Raw genomic sequence first — 12,512 nt, forward strand, 5'->3', positions numbered from 1 at the left:
AAAATTATTGTAAATATCAATTTTGAGTGAATAATCTGCAGTAGTTATTAAAATATCGCAGTTTTCGTATTTCTGAAAATTACCGTTATATGGGAGGTAGGCGTGGTTATTGTCCGATTTTGCCCATTTTCAATACCACCCGGCGTACGCCCGAAAGAAGTGCACGTACAAAGTTTCGTTAAGATATCTCAATTTTTACTCGAGTTATCGTGTGTACAGGCGGACGGACGGACGGACGGACGGACAGACAGTCGCCGCTTAATCGATTTCTCTTTTCATTCTGATCATTTATGTATACATTTGTCTATATCGATCTCGATTCGTTTTGCCTGTTACAAACAACCGTTATGTGAACAAAGTTATAATACCCTAGTGCACAAGTGCGCTCGGGTATAAAAAACGATGCAACAAAGTACCTTACAGCTTTGGTTGATAAGTCATATCGTTTCACTGAGCTTAATTTATTTATGTTTTTGGGCTCAAAGGCCAGCTCTGCAACATTATTTTGAATATATGTATTTTCAACGGCAAGAAGCTCTTTTCAAAATTTTAAAAATGTTAGAGACCAGGAATAATTCTGTGCAGAAATAATTTTTTTTTTTTGTCCAATAGTATGAATCGTACGGAAAAAGCAAGGCTTTTCTAGAATGAACTTGATATTTACAAATCCATATACATAAATACTTAGTACACACATGCTATGTATGTATTTGTTGCTTACCTTCAAATCATTGATGATCTGCTGGAAAAGACTGCCCAGCGCGGAACTATCGCGTTCCAAGCTCAAATCCATGTTGATAAATTCACTTCTCCAAGATCACTTAGCTCAAAATATAACAACTCTTTTATTTTATTTCGGCTTTTTGAGAATACTCAACAATTACGATAATTGCCACTAATTGTTAACACTTTTAGACTTTGTTGTCCTCTAATCACTAATTGCTGCTTCTTTTGATTTTGTCATTGGTAGATCGATCTCGCCACTGTTACATTGACACATCAATTACGATCAGCCACTTTGACTTTCAGTTACTTTACGTTAGGAACGACTAGCTCAACCGCTGATGTTTTCTTCGCTAAAGATCACGCGTATCAAAAGCCGCGGCAAACAACTTGAAGAATTATTTTGACGTTTCGACATTTTTATGTATTTTTTTTTTTTTGAATTCAATCACTTTTTTCTTATTTCTGCTACGTTTCGTCAGCTTTTTAATTGTTGTTCTTTTAATATTTTCTACTGATGCTTTCTTCGGCAGTGTGAGTACAATCTCTAAAGCCGCAATTGCTGTTATGTTATGTTTTATTATCTTCTGTATTCCTTTTTATTTGTAGTTGGTTCGAATTTTCGTTTAGATTAATTTTTTGGAATCGTTTGGGTTTCGTTGATGCTTTGCTATTTTGCGCATTTCTTTTTTGTTTTTGTTATTTTGCTCTACTGTTTTCGGGCACCGAAATTAATCATTAATTCTGTAAAGACAAGAAAGAGCAAATACATAAATTAATCATTTGTCTGACAGATATGACACCACAGATTTGAAATGTATACAACGAGGGTAGTGTATATGTGCATACATATGTACATCGGCGTAGCCAGAATGAAATTTAGGGGGGGGAGGCCGAATCAGAACGGCTATTGTGTTTTTATGAGAAGCTGTTTTTCATGGCAGAAATACATTCGGAGGTTTGCCAAAAAACTTTATTTTTTTTTGATGTTGGGTTGAACCGGACTTGAACCCAGGCCCTGCGGAAGTGTAGCGCGACTGGTAACCATCTCAGAATTCGGTTGAAGAACGCCCTATCTCAGCTGAAAGTACACTGAAAATGTGCTGTGATAGGGCGTTTTTGAAACGAATTCTGAGATAGGGCGTTCTTGAAAAGTTTTCTGAAATAGGGAGTTTTCGAGAAGGCTGCCGAAATAGGTCAATCTTGCGCTCAGGTATCGATATGTAGTAAATTTTTTTTTTCTTAAGGAAAACAATCTTTACACGAATCGTAAGATCAATTTTCTGAATTGAAAAATTCCCAACTTAAAATTTAATTGAAGTTTTCACCCCCTAAAGAATCCGTTATTCTAGAAACCTGGTTGGTTGTCGTGCTTACTGGTATAATAGCTCCCTGGGCTAAATTGAACGCATCAAAATAAATTATTCATCAAATTGTTTGAAATCTATTGAAGAAACCAAGAAGAAAGAGTTATAAGTAAAAAAAAGGTAATTTTCGAAAATTCAAAAGCTATAGTTCTAGATTGTCCGATTTCAAACATTCAAGACTGTGTTTAAAAAGGTCAGGCGCAATGTGTTCACCAAATTTGGTACAGATTGGTGAAGCGATTTTTCATATACAAATATAGTGGGCGAGGACCACTTTCCAAAAAAGAAAAATTACGAAAAAGGGTATAAGGCTCAGAGAGGTGTAAATTATTTACTGTTTTGTGTTTTTTCTACCTCGCTAGTTCGAAGCCCTAGTACAGAAATGCAAATATATCGCACGCAAAAATAATTTACAGTCGCTTATTTGTGTAGAGTTAAAAGCAAATTTTCAGCAATAAATAAAAAAGTATGCGCAGTCTTAATTATTAAATATTTCATAATAGTGTCATTTACACAACTTATTAACTATGTAAAATAAGTTAACCGAGACAAAAACAAAGATCCAAAAGCTCGAACAAAACCAAAAAAAAAAATAAATAAAAATGTACCAAAGTGCAATGCACTCGGAAATGTTTAGTCAAAACAACCGTCCGCCCGCCCGCCATATGAATAATTATTATGGCTGCGATGCGTCTGTTTGTTCTTCGGCTGATGATTGTTGGTTAGCAAGAATATGGTTTAGAGTGCATTTAGTAATTATAATTGCCGGTCGTAAAATATGCTTAATTGTGTTTAATGGCAAAGTGCGTTTCTGATTTCGGCGTTGCCTTTTCATCATTTTTGGGACAAAAAAAAAACAAAACAAAACAAAAAATATAACAAAAAACTATTTTGTGTGAATTATTGAGCTTTTATCACAAAAGTAGCGGTTGTCATAACTGCTGCTGATAGCACCACTATGTACATACATATGTATGAATGTATGTATATATATGTACATATATGGTAGCGTAAGCGATATGCGCGGCAAACGGCAATAAACTCCGCTGCACTCGCATTTGCAGCCAATCGACAATTATAAATGCACTTTCACGGTTTCGTTGTGACCTACATACATTTGCATCTATGTACATGGTAGTATGTATGTATGTACTACATATGTATGTTGTATATGAATGCTTTTCTTTCTGTTGATTTTTCAGTGCTATTTTTGATTCTTACTTTATATGCATTTCTGTACAAAATAAGTTGTATACAGAAATGTTTATGTGTATTTTAAACCGTTGCATTTAAAAACCTTTGAAGCGTGTGGGATGCAATCAGCTTTGAATGTACTTCGTAATTCACCAAGAAAAATTCATTTTCCACGAAACTGATTACCGAAATAATGCCCAGCGATATTGGCTTTGAAAACTAAATTTAAACTATTTAATTTTTTAGGTTTAGCTTTTTTCAAATTCTGTTTGAATTAAATTAAATTCATGCATAAATTGCGTAATATTCATTTTTACAGCGAACAACGATGGCTTGTATGTAAACTCGACCATACCACCAGCAAACGAAAGTATTTTTGCCAGGAAATTTGGAAAAAACAAATTTTTTTACGTACCGACTTTTTAATTTTTTTAGGTGAAACCTACAGCGGCGATAAAATATTTTTTAAATCGTTCTACTGGAGTAATAGAAATACTTCCTTAGCAAAAGTTTTATGATTTCTGGTGAGCTTTAATTTACTGTCATTAAGAAAACAAAAATAAAAACAAAACAAAATGGAAAACAAAGAAATCGTCTGCTCGAGACAAGAACACCGGTATATTATTATTTAAGATCCGACTGTAAAAATGCCGAAGATATGACGAAAAATGCAACAAGCAATTTTTAAGCAAAAAAAAAAAACAAAACCGACTTCAATTCTCATATAAAAATTTAAGATTATCGTAAATTTCTTCACGATCCAATTAGGCCGTGGTTATGCCACCAGTTTTAATTGGCAATCGAAAGAAAAAGATTTCGGTGATTGGTGAGAAGTGGTTACGCTCTGTTTGCTGATTGGCGAGCACAGGGTTGCTTCTTAAGAATGGCTGCACTGAAGTAAAAATGCAACTAAAAATGCATCAAAATTGAAGTCGCAAAATGAAAAATGGAAGATCAACTTAATATTTTTTCTTTCTTTAATATTTAATTTTTATAATAATATTTTTTTTTAACATCTACTTTATAATAATAAAAAAAAAATATTTAATACTAATACTTTTTCTCAAAATAGCGTATTGCCACCCTGAAAAATTGGCGTGTGCTGGCTGTTCGGTTCACCCAGCAAATAAATCGTGCTGGATGTTCGATTTCGAAAATTCTCTCACTCCGTGCTGTGTACAACAACAATTGCACGGTGATGGCCAATCGAAATTGGTGGCGTAACCACGGCCTTACTGGATCTAAATAAAATTAGATACCACCTTTCCGGTGAAAGCAGAATTATAAAAATCGGTTAACGTGGTCCAAAGTTTTGCGGTAACATACATAAAAAAAATACTCCGTTGAACTGATAACCTCTTCCTTTTTGTGAAGTCGGTTAAAAATAAAAATATTCCGACGAATTTATAACCACCTCCTTTGTTGGAGTCGGTTAAAAACGCCAAACGGTAGGCAAAATTTTCAAAATTGCGTGAAAAAAAATACTTTACGACTCAGGGGTGCATTCAAATTCAATATAATGGCTTTTGTTATATCTTCAGGAGCTGCTTACAGTGTTTCGGAATTACGAGGCCATGAGAAGCAAAGTCGCGTTTTACACCATAAAGCAATACCCTTCTAGCTTCGGCAATATCTGGAAATCTCAAATCTAGTTATGTCAATAGATTGTGTTTTTAAATTCTCCGAAACAGGAAAAAATATGTATAATTAAAAATCAGCTATGTATGTAGAAATGTACCATTCTGGAGCACACTGTTAAAAAAGGTGGGCAATTCAAAGAATAGCACAACAAACAAACAAACAAAAAAAAAACACAAAGTTAGGTATTAACGTAAATGATAATAATTCATAACTTAGCAAGTTGATGTACCGTTATTCGACACAATCGAAGTTTGATGGCTAGAATAAGTGGAGTTCGATTCGTGATTTAAGTAGAAGTAGACGAAGAAATGCATACAACGATTACGGTGTCTGGTCTAGCGGAATATTTAAGGAAGCTAAAGTGTGAACGTGTTGGCCCCTTTTCTAGGCGGTTCAGGTCAACCTGTCACCATTTCGCTAAGCGCAGCAGCGAGACGAGTCGAAGTTTTGAGTTATAAGTTGAAATTATAAGCCAAGTCAGTGCAGAAAATGCATAAGTAATGTGCGCCCGCCGTGAATGGCTGTTAACTTTGCGGTGGATGTACGAGAATGGAAGGCAAATACAAATATAGCGGCAATATTAGACATTCATTCCCAACTGGGTAGACAAATGAAGAAAATTTTTTTGAATACGCAAACTTTGTGTTTCTACGGCACATACACTCTAAAAAAAAATTGTGTAGATTTCCTACCTAAAAGGTACTAGGTTACTGATTTCCTACCATATTATTCGCGAAATTATATGCTCGATTATTCAACGAATAGTTTGTTTAAATTTCGGACTTTTTAGAGTGTGATATAGCTGTTGTGGTGTGCGTAAATTTACTACAAAAGTGTGTACAAGCAACAAAATACACATCTGTTGTCTAATTTCCACCGTAGAATTGTGTAAAGCCGCTAACAAAAAGGATTTTGACACACGAAAATGTGGAAACGAGAAAAATACATTTCCATCGTGTAAATTTACCAAAAAATTTTAAAAATATACAAAAATATACTCGATTTATAGTCGCATTTTTAAACAGATTTTTTAGAGTGTACACAAGCGCGCGTCGTAAGTTATGCTCTATTGTATTTTAGCAGCATAGAGAATGCCTTGTTGGTCTGCATTTGTTGGTCTCAAAGGGCCTCTTTGCTTTGCTGGCATATCTGACAATAGTACAAATTTGGTGCATCCGCTGCAATAACATGGAATGCCACTAGGAGCCGAAATTGGACTCGAGGGACACGTAAGTAGTACTGCAATTACATTTTAATTACATGCTTGACGTAGTAAACATTTATATAAATACATATATGTATGTATATGTACATGCGTATTTAAAAGTTTACTACACTGCACTTATCGCCATACTAAATCTTTTTTTTGATTCAATGTTTTTGTAGATAATAAGTTCTAATTTAAAATTAATAAATTTGATTACCTCATTTATTTATTCTTAATTTGGTGCGGTAACCAATAAAAAAAAGTATAATAAAAACTCAAATGCATATACTTTGTTGGCAAAAATGTCTAGTCGAATTTAGTAATATGTAAAATAATAGTGGTATTCACCAAAGTGAGCAAGTAACCCGGCAATCTAGCAAAATAGCATATCAGATCAAGCAACGACTGTTGTCAACAATGCCAGACCACTTGCTCACTTTGGTGAATACCACTAATGTGAATTGGACGTAATTACGAGTTATCGCCATTCTCAACGTACTAAGCATAGACTACTCCACTGAATATTGCATAATCTATTCGTGAATGTTACATAGAAATCCGCCCTACGCACTTATTTAACTTTCACATCTTGAAGCTGCTTCCTCAGTCATCAGAGGCAGTTTCACTGATCCTCATACTTTGACGAGTACTCGATATTGGCGTGCGGCTATGGCATTAATGACGCGCGTTTCAAAATAAACAGGTCTCTCCGATCTTTCTCGCTACAGAAAGGAGCCTTTCTCTTTCTCTATCAAATCATCACATGCACTGAGGATATCAATATATCTATTCACGAACGATATCCAGACTTACTACATCTCACAACCACTCGACCAGACATTGTACAGACAGGCAATAATCTCGAAAGACAATCACCGTCTTTACTAACTCGCTTCTCGTAAATGCCGTCATCGGAGTTCAACCATCACCCATTTCTGACGAGGAGCTTCAATTGATGTCGTAGGCCCGTTTAACTCTGCCACAATTAATATCGGGATACCTTAGAAGGTTAAACGTTCAGCCTTTGCGACATTTTCAACAAATTCGTTAGTACAAAAGCCATGCGTTAACATCAGACATATCGTGCGGACTGTTAAATTTTTTGGGTGCCAATGGCTTCTAACAAATTTTGCGCTTGTAAAGAAGCCTGCCTGCCAATCTTTGTTTGATAAGAATATTTATTCAGCTCAAAGGCGCGGAATATGGTTGGATTCCTGGGCACAGGTCGACATATCTAGTATCGGTATGCAAAAAGGGCCTAACTCAGCACTTCCAGTGTTCACTAAATTTCAACGAACATTCCATTGGGCAAAAGAAGATGGCTAGTCTTTCACAGTGCAGCTCAAGCGCGATTTTTAAACGATACTTTTAAAATTTTTTCTTGAATTAATTAAAACTGGAATAGCATTTTGATACGCAGGGAAGTTTTTGCACCATTTTGGGAGGATATGTGAAAAAGTCACTTTCGAAAGATTACCATTATCCCAGAAATTGTATTCTAAAAAAACAAAAAACAACAAGAAAATTTTGCACAGAAAACACCTTAAACAAAATGAAGAAGGTGGAAGGACATTCATTACTCCTCACACCACTATTTTCAACAATAAATGAAAGTAAAAATATTTAACTCCCCTCCTTGTCCACTCTTTGTCGTGTGTGTGTGCGTCTGTGTCGGAGGCATAAAATCACAAATTTTCAATGACCAACAAAATGATATAAAAGCTAATTGAAAAAGACATGAAGTAAACAAAAAGCCATGAAATGCAAATCAAAATGAGTAGCAAAGCGCTGCTTTGTAAAAAGGTAGACACATTTTTACGTGAACAAAAAATGATGTATGTAAATATGAATGTACATATGTATGTGGTGTACAGAAGGTCTCTGAAACTAACGCCAACTAACTAGTGCTTGGTCAGCAATGCGAGCGTGGAAGGTCGTAAAGAGATAAAAATAGACAGTAAATATATATTTGTGGCAACACGGAGGCGTCAATGGAGGCAGAAAGATTCAACTTACGAGCAACTCGAAATGACAGTTGAAGTGCGAAGTGGAAAGCAAAGTGAACTTAATGCATTGTTTATGCTGTCGAATTCCATCAATTTCCATTTTTGGAGTTTTTAAGCTCGCGAACAGCAGAGGTTAATACCTACATATTTTCACCTACTAAAAACTGCACTCAGGCACAAGCAAAGTGTGTAATTTGATCAAATCGACAGCAGCTGCCAAGATGACACTTGAAAACAAAAAAAAAAAACAGCTGAAAAAGAGAATAACTGAAACGCACTTGTCAAAATCAATTAAAGTTCAACGAACAAGCGTTTATTTATGCGGTGTGATGGCTAAGAGCAATGTATGTAAGTATGTATTTCACAGTGAGGCTCAAGAAATGTATGCATGCACTCCACACAAAGACGCACATATGTATGTATTTTCATAAAAGCATACATACGTATGTATGTAAAAGTAATGTAAAAACGCACAATTCACAGGTGAGCTGACAATAACAATTACCAGTTCTACTTTAGTTAACAAATAGGAACAACAACAAAAGCCGGAAAAAATTAGGGACATAAGGCAAAGGGAGAATGCAGAATGTATAGATAAGTCTCCAAAGAAAAGTGTGCAGAGTGAATGTGTATCGAAGACCGTGGAAAATTGCATAAAAAGCGTTGTGTATTGCTGAGTGTTGAAATTGGCCGGATGGAATATTTAGAAAGAAAAGCAACAAAGGCGTGTAAAAAGAAGTGGAAAATTGACGCAAAGACAATGGCTGAATGTAAATGACCCCTTGAGATAAACTTTGCAACGTGCAGAGAGAAAGAGGCGGCTGAAGAAACAAATCAACATAGAAGAGAATCACAAGAGCAACGGAAGATGTGATAAAACATAACAAAAGGGTAATAACATACACTATGTACATATGTATCTACATCGTACATTAAAATATAAAAGCAAAATAGTTGACGAACAAAAAAAAACCAACATTTATGTAGATGTGCTTGTGAACAATTGTAAGCGAAAACAACAATAACAAACGTCAAAGTACATTGCTGGTGGAGCTCATCAGCCTCAGCCTCAGCCTCAGCCACAGACCCAAACTCAGCCACATCAGCCCCAGCATCATAACTGAAGAACTATGTATGTATGTATGTATGTCTCAAAGTGAAGCAAACTAAAGCAAAAGCGGAATAAAATTCAATCATCGCCAACTTCACACATAATAAATCATCTCGTGCGTGCGTGCGCGCGGCGAGTTTGGCAATCCCTCGCCCCTGTCGACTCCCCTCCACGCTGTGCAATTGCTAAACTGCGTACGACAGCGTTGAATGGAAGGTGGAGAAGGACGGGTGCTGAAAGAGAGGCAGGCACCGCTGCCACTATCTGCATCTCTATGGTTGTTGCTGCCGCTATGCTGCTGTTGTTTTTGTTGTGTGTGAAGAAAGTGTGAAGCGCCAACCGCTGCACACAGCAATCAACCAGGCGCAGTTGAAGGAAATTGCTGCATGAAACGGAAATACAAGAGAGTGTGTGTTGTGGTAAAAGTACGTAGATTTGTGCTTGACGCTGCTTTCAAGTGAGGATTGTTGGGCGGAAATGGAAACTGAGAGGGTCACAATAACGCCACCCCCCGCACAAGACTCATTACAATTTTGAAGTTGAGATTTTAGAAAATAGCGCAGTTTTGGTTTACTTTGGAACTCTAAAGAGAACATATGTATATGTACATACATACATATGTATGTATGTAGGTATGTATCATCCCAGTTTGTAAATATCAAATTGGTTTTGTCTCCAAACAGGTGTTGAAAAAGATGTTGCAGTTAATAAATCCTTTGAGCCAAACTATAGCAGTTTTCAACATGTTCACCTACAAAACAGAAGCTCACAAATATACATACACATAGATGGCGTCCGTCAACCTGGCCACTTTTGAAATTTTAGCTAAACACTTATAAATTTTATTGAGGAATTACATCGGTGCTTTTCAAGGACACAAAAATTATCTAAGGTACTCCAAGAAAATCGCAAAATTGTGTTTTTTAAATTTTAGTCGAACAGTGATAAATATTAAGGATTGGGAAAGAATTTCCGAATTTTTCGGACACTAAGTGAGCACCTAAACAGATTTTGATGGCACTAAAAAATGTTTATCAGTATTCGACGAAATTTTAGTGGGTGGGTCAGCCAGCGTGACGTCGCACCATTTTCTCGGACGTTAAAAACTTGCCTTAGGTGTCTCTTAAGAGGCTATTTAGGGCCACTAAATTTGTTTTTCGAGGAATTCGAAAAATATTTGCGTTGCATCATGCGGGAGCAGGACCGGCAATACGAATATGCACCACAGTCGATGGAACGATGACGCTTTACAACGACATAAAGATATTGCAACGAATTAGAATACCCGCTGGGCGAATAGCTGGCTAACCGCCTATTGTGCAACTAGATGACAGCGATGGGTGAGGTTAGTATATCGCTTTTTTGTGGAAGAACCTCATGATCTAAAATCTAAAATTTTCTTAAAAATACCTAATACTTATCGAGTACTCCGCGAATTTTGTCATATTCAGGCAATCCCAACCTCTCATTCTTCAGGAAGAAATTTCTTTACATATAACCAATTTCTTCCGAAAAATTATGTTTAAAACGTTTGATATTTTGATGAAAATTTGTTTGACTCTTTTATTTTTATGTTTTTATTTGATTTACATGGTTTTGTTGAAGAATGAATTTATAAATTATTATTTTATTTATTACCATGAAAAACCTTTTAAATATTGTCCAAAAATCAATGTAAAATACTTTTGTGAGTGACTGTATACAGGGTATGCTAGACCACCTGTATACCCCTTCTAAAAATGGAGGGAAATGTTTTTTTATTGAAAAACGCAAAAATATGACCTACCAAATCAGGGATGCTCTATCCTTTGATTGTATTCCGCTTTTTACCGGAATTGGGTTATACTGACCGAAAGTAAATTTTTTTTTTAAATAGCGCATACATTTTTCACCACAGATTCGGATTTTGCGGTCAAAAATACATAACTTTTGTCGGAATCTTTTTTCTAGAATGGGCTTCCAGTTAAAATAATGCTTATCCGGCGGAAACCGGAAGTCAGTAATATCACCAAAAGATAGAGCATAGATTTGGTTAATTTTGGTTTGGTTTTCCAATAAAAAAAAACTTCAAACTCCAGGTAACCTTGCAATGAATGGCCCGATTAAAATCGTCGATTAAGCAATTTTTAATCGTTTTTTTTTTTAACAAATTAGCAAGAATTTAATATTTGACTCCATATTACGAATTACAAACTAGATGAACAAATAGAGACTTATAAATATTTTGAGATATTTCAAACGCAAAGGTTTTTACTGGAGCGGAGCTGCAGTAAAGAGTTAAAAAAATAATAATTTGCTCCTTAGCTCCTTAAAAAATTTTCAATGTTTTGTTTTTGTTATTTTCTGGCCTAAGAAGCAACAATTTATTTTGAAATATTTTTATTGTTGTTTTTACAAAAAAAATTTCAATAATAACGGCCTCATGCTCAATAAAAATTAAAAAAAAATGTTCAGTTAATAAAATTACTTCAATTATTTTTTTTTGCCACTGAAAACAACCGTGTTAAATAAATTTCCATTCTATTTAATTAACTTGGAAATTTTTTTAAGTTCTCTTTTGGATGCAGAAGTGTATACAACTATATATACATATATCTAGATGCATTTCTGCATCAAAAAGAAAATTTAAAAAAAATTTCCAAATTTTCAAAAAAAATTCCAAATTTTCAAAAAAATTTCTAAATTTTTTGGCGGCTTGGGCTCGATAAATAAATAAAAAAGTTTTTTATTGGGAGCGGCAGTGGAGCAAGAGCGGAGATCTCGGAGCAAAATAAAATACCGGAGCGGACCTAGAATGGAGCGATGAGAAAAAAACATTTGCCACGAAGCCCTGTTTCAAAGCACAGAAAATACAAGTGCATATGTTCGTACATACATACACACATACATATCACACACCGTCTTCATAAGAGTCAAAACTCAAAATAATACGTTGGTCAAAAAATGCGAAAAACTATTTCTTAGCTAATGGTAATCATATGGGCAAAAGCGACTTTGCCTTAGGTTTTTTTTTAACAAATTATAACAAAAATTTGCTCCAGCTTTTGCTGAAAGGTAAATAGAAGCTCTGCGTACATTTTTAGCGCATAATCTCAAAAATGCCAAATTTTGAGTTGTGACTCTGTTGAAGACGGTGTGCGATATGTATAATTCAAAGAAGTCTTAAGTACATACATACATACATATGTATTCATAATAATCAAAGATTTCTTTTTTTTTAATGTTACAAAATCCAGCAGACATCGCAGTAAAGAAGTTAATTG

At 35.2% G+C, this 12,512-nt stretch overlaps 1 protein-coding gene across 8 annotated transcripts in view; it reads right to left on the reverse strand.

The window, feature by feature from the left end:
* Positions 1-12,512, reverse strand: part of LOC118743456 (mucin-12) — a 149,515-nt gene that overhangs the window by 118,237 nt on the left and 18,766 nt on the right. The window lies entirely within an intron of this gene.

Source organism: Rhagoletis pomonella, unplaced genomic scaffold, assembly GCF_013731165.1.
Source record: "Rhagoletis pomonella isolate Grant_MI unplaced genomic scaffold, Rhpom_1.0 Rhpom_scaffold_00007, whole genome shotgun sequence".
Lineage (NCBI taxonomy): Eukaryota > Metazoa > Arthropoda > Insecta > Diptera > Tephritidae > Rhagoletis > Rhagoletis pomonella.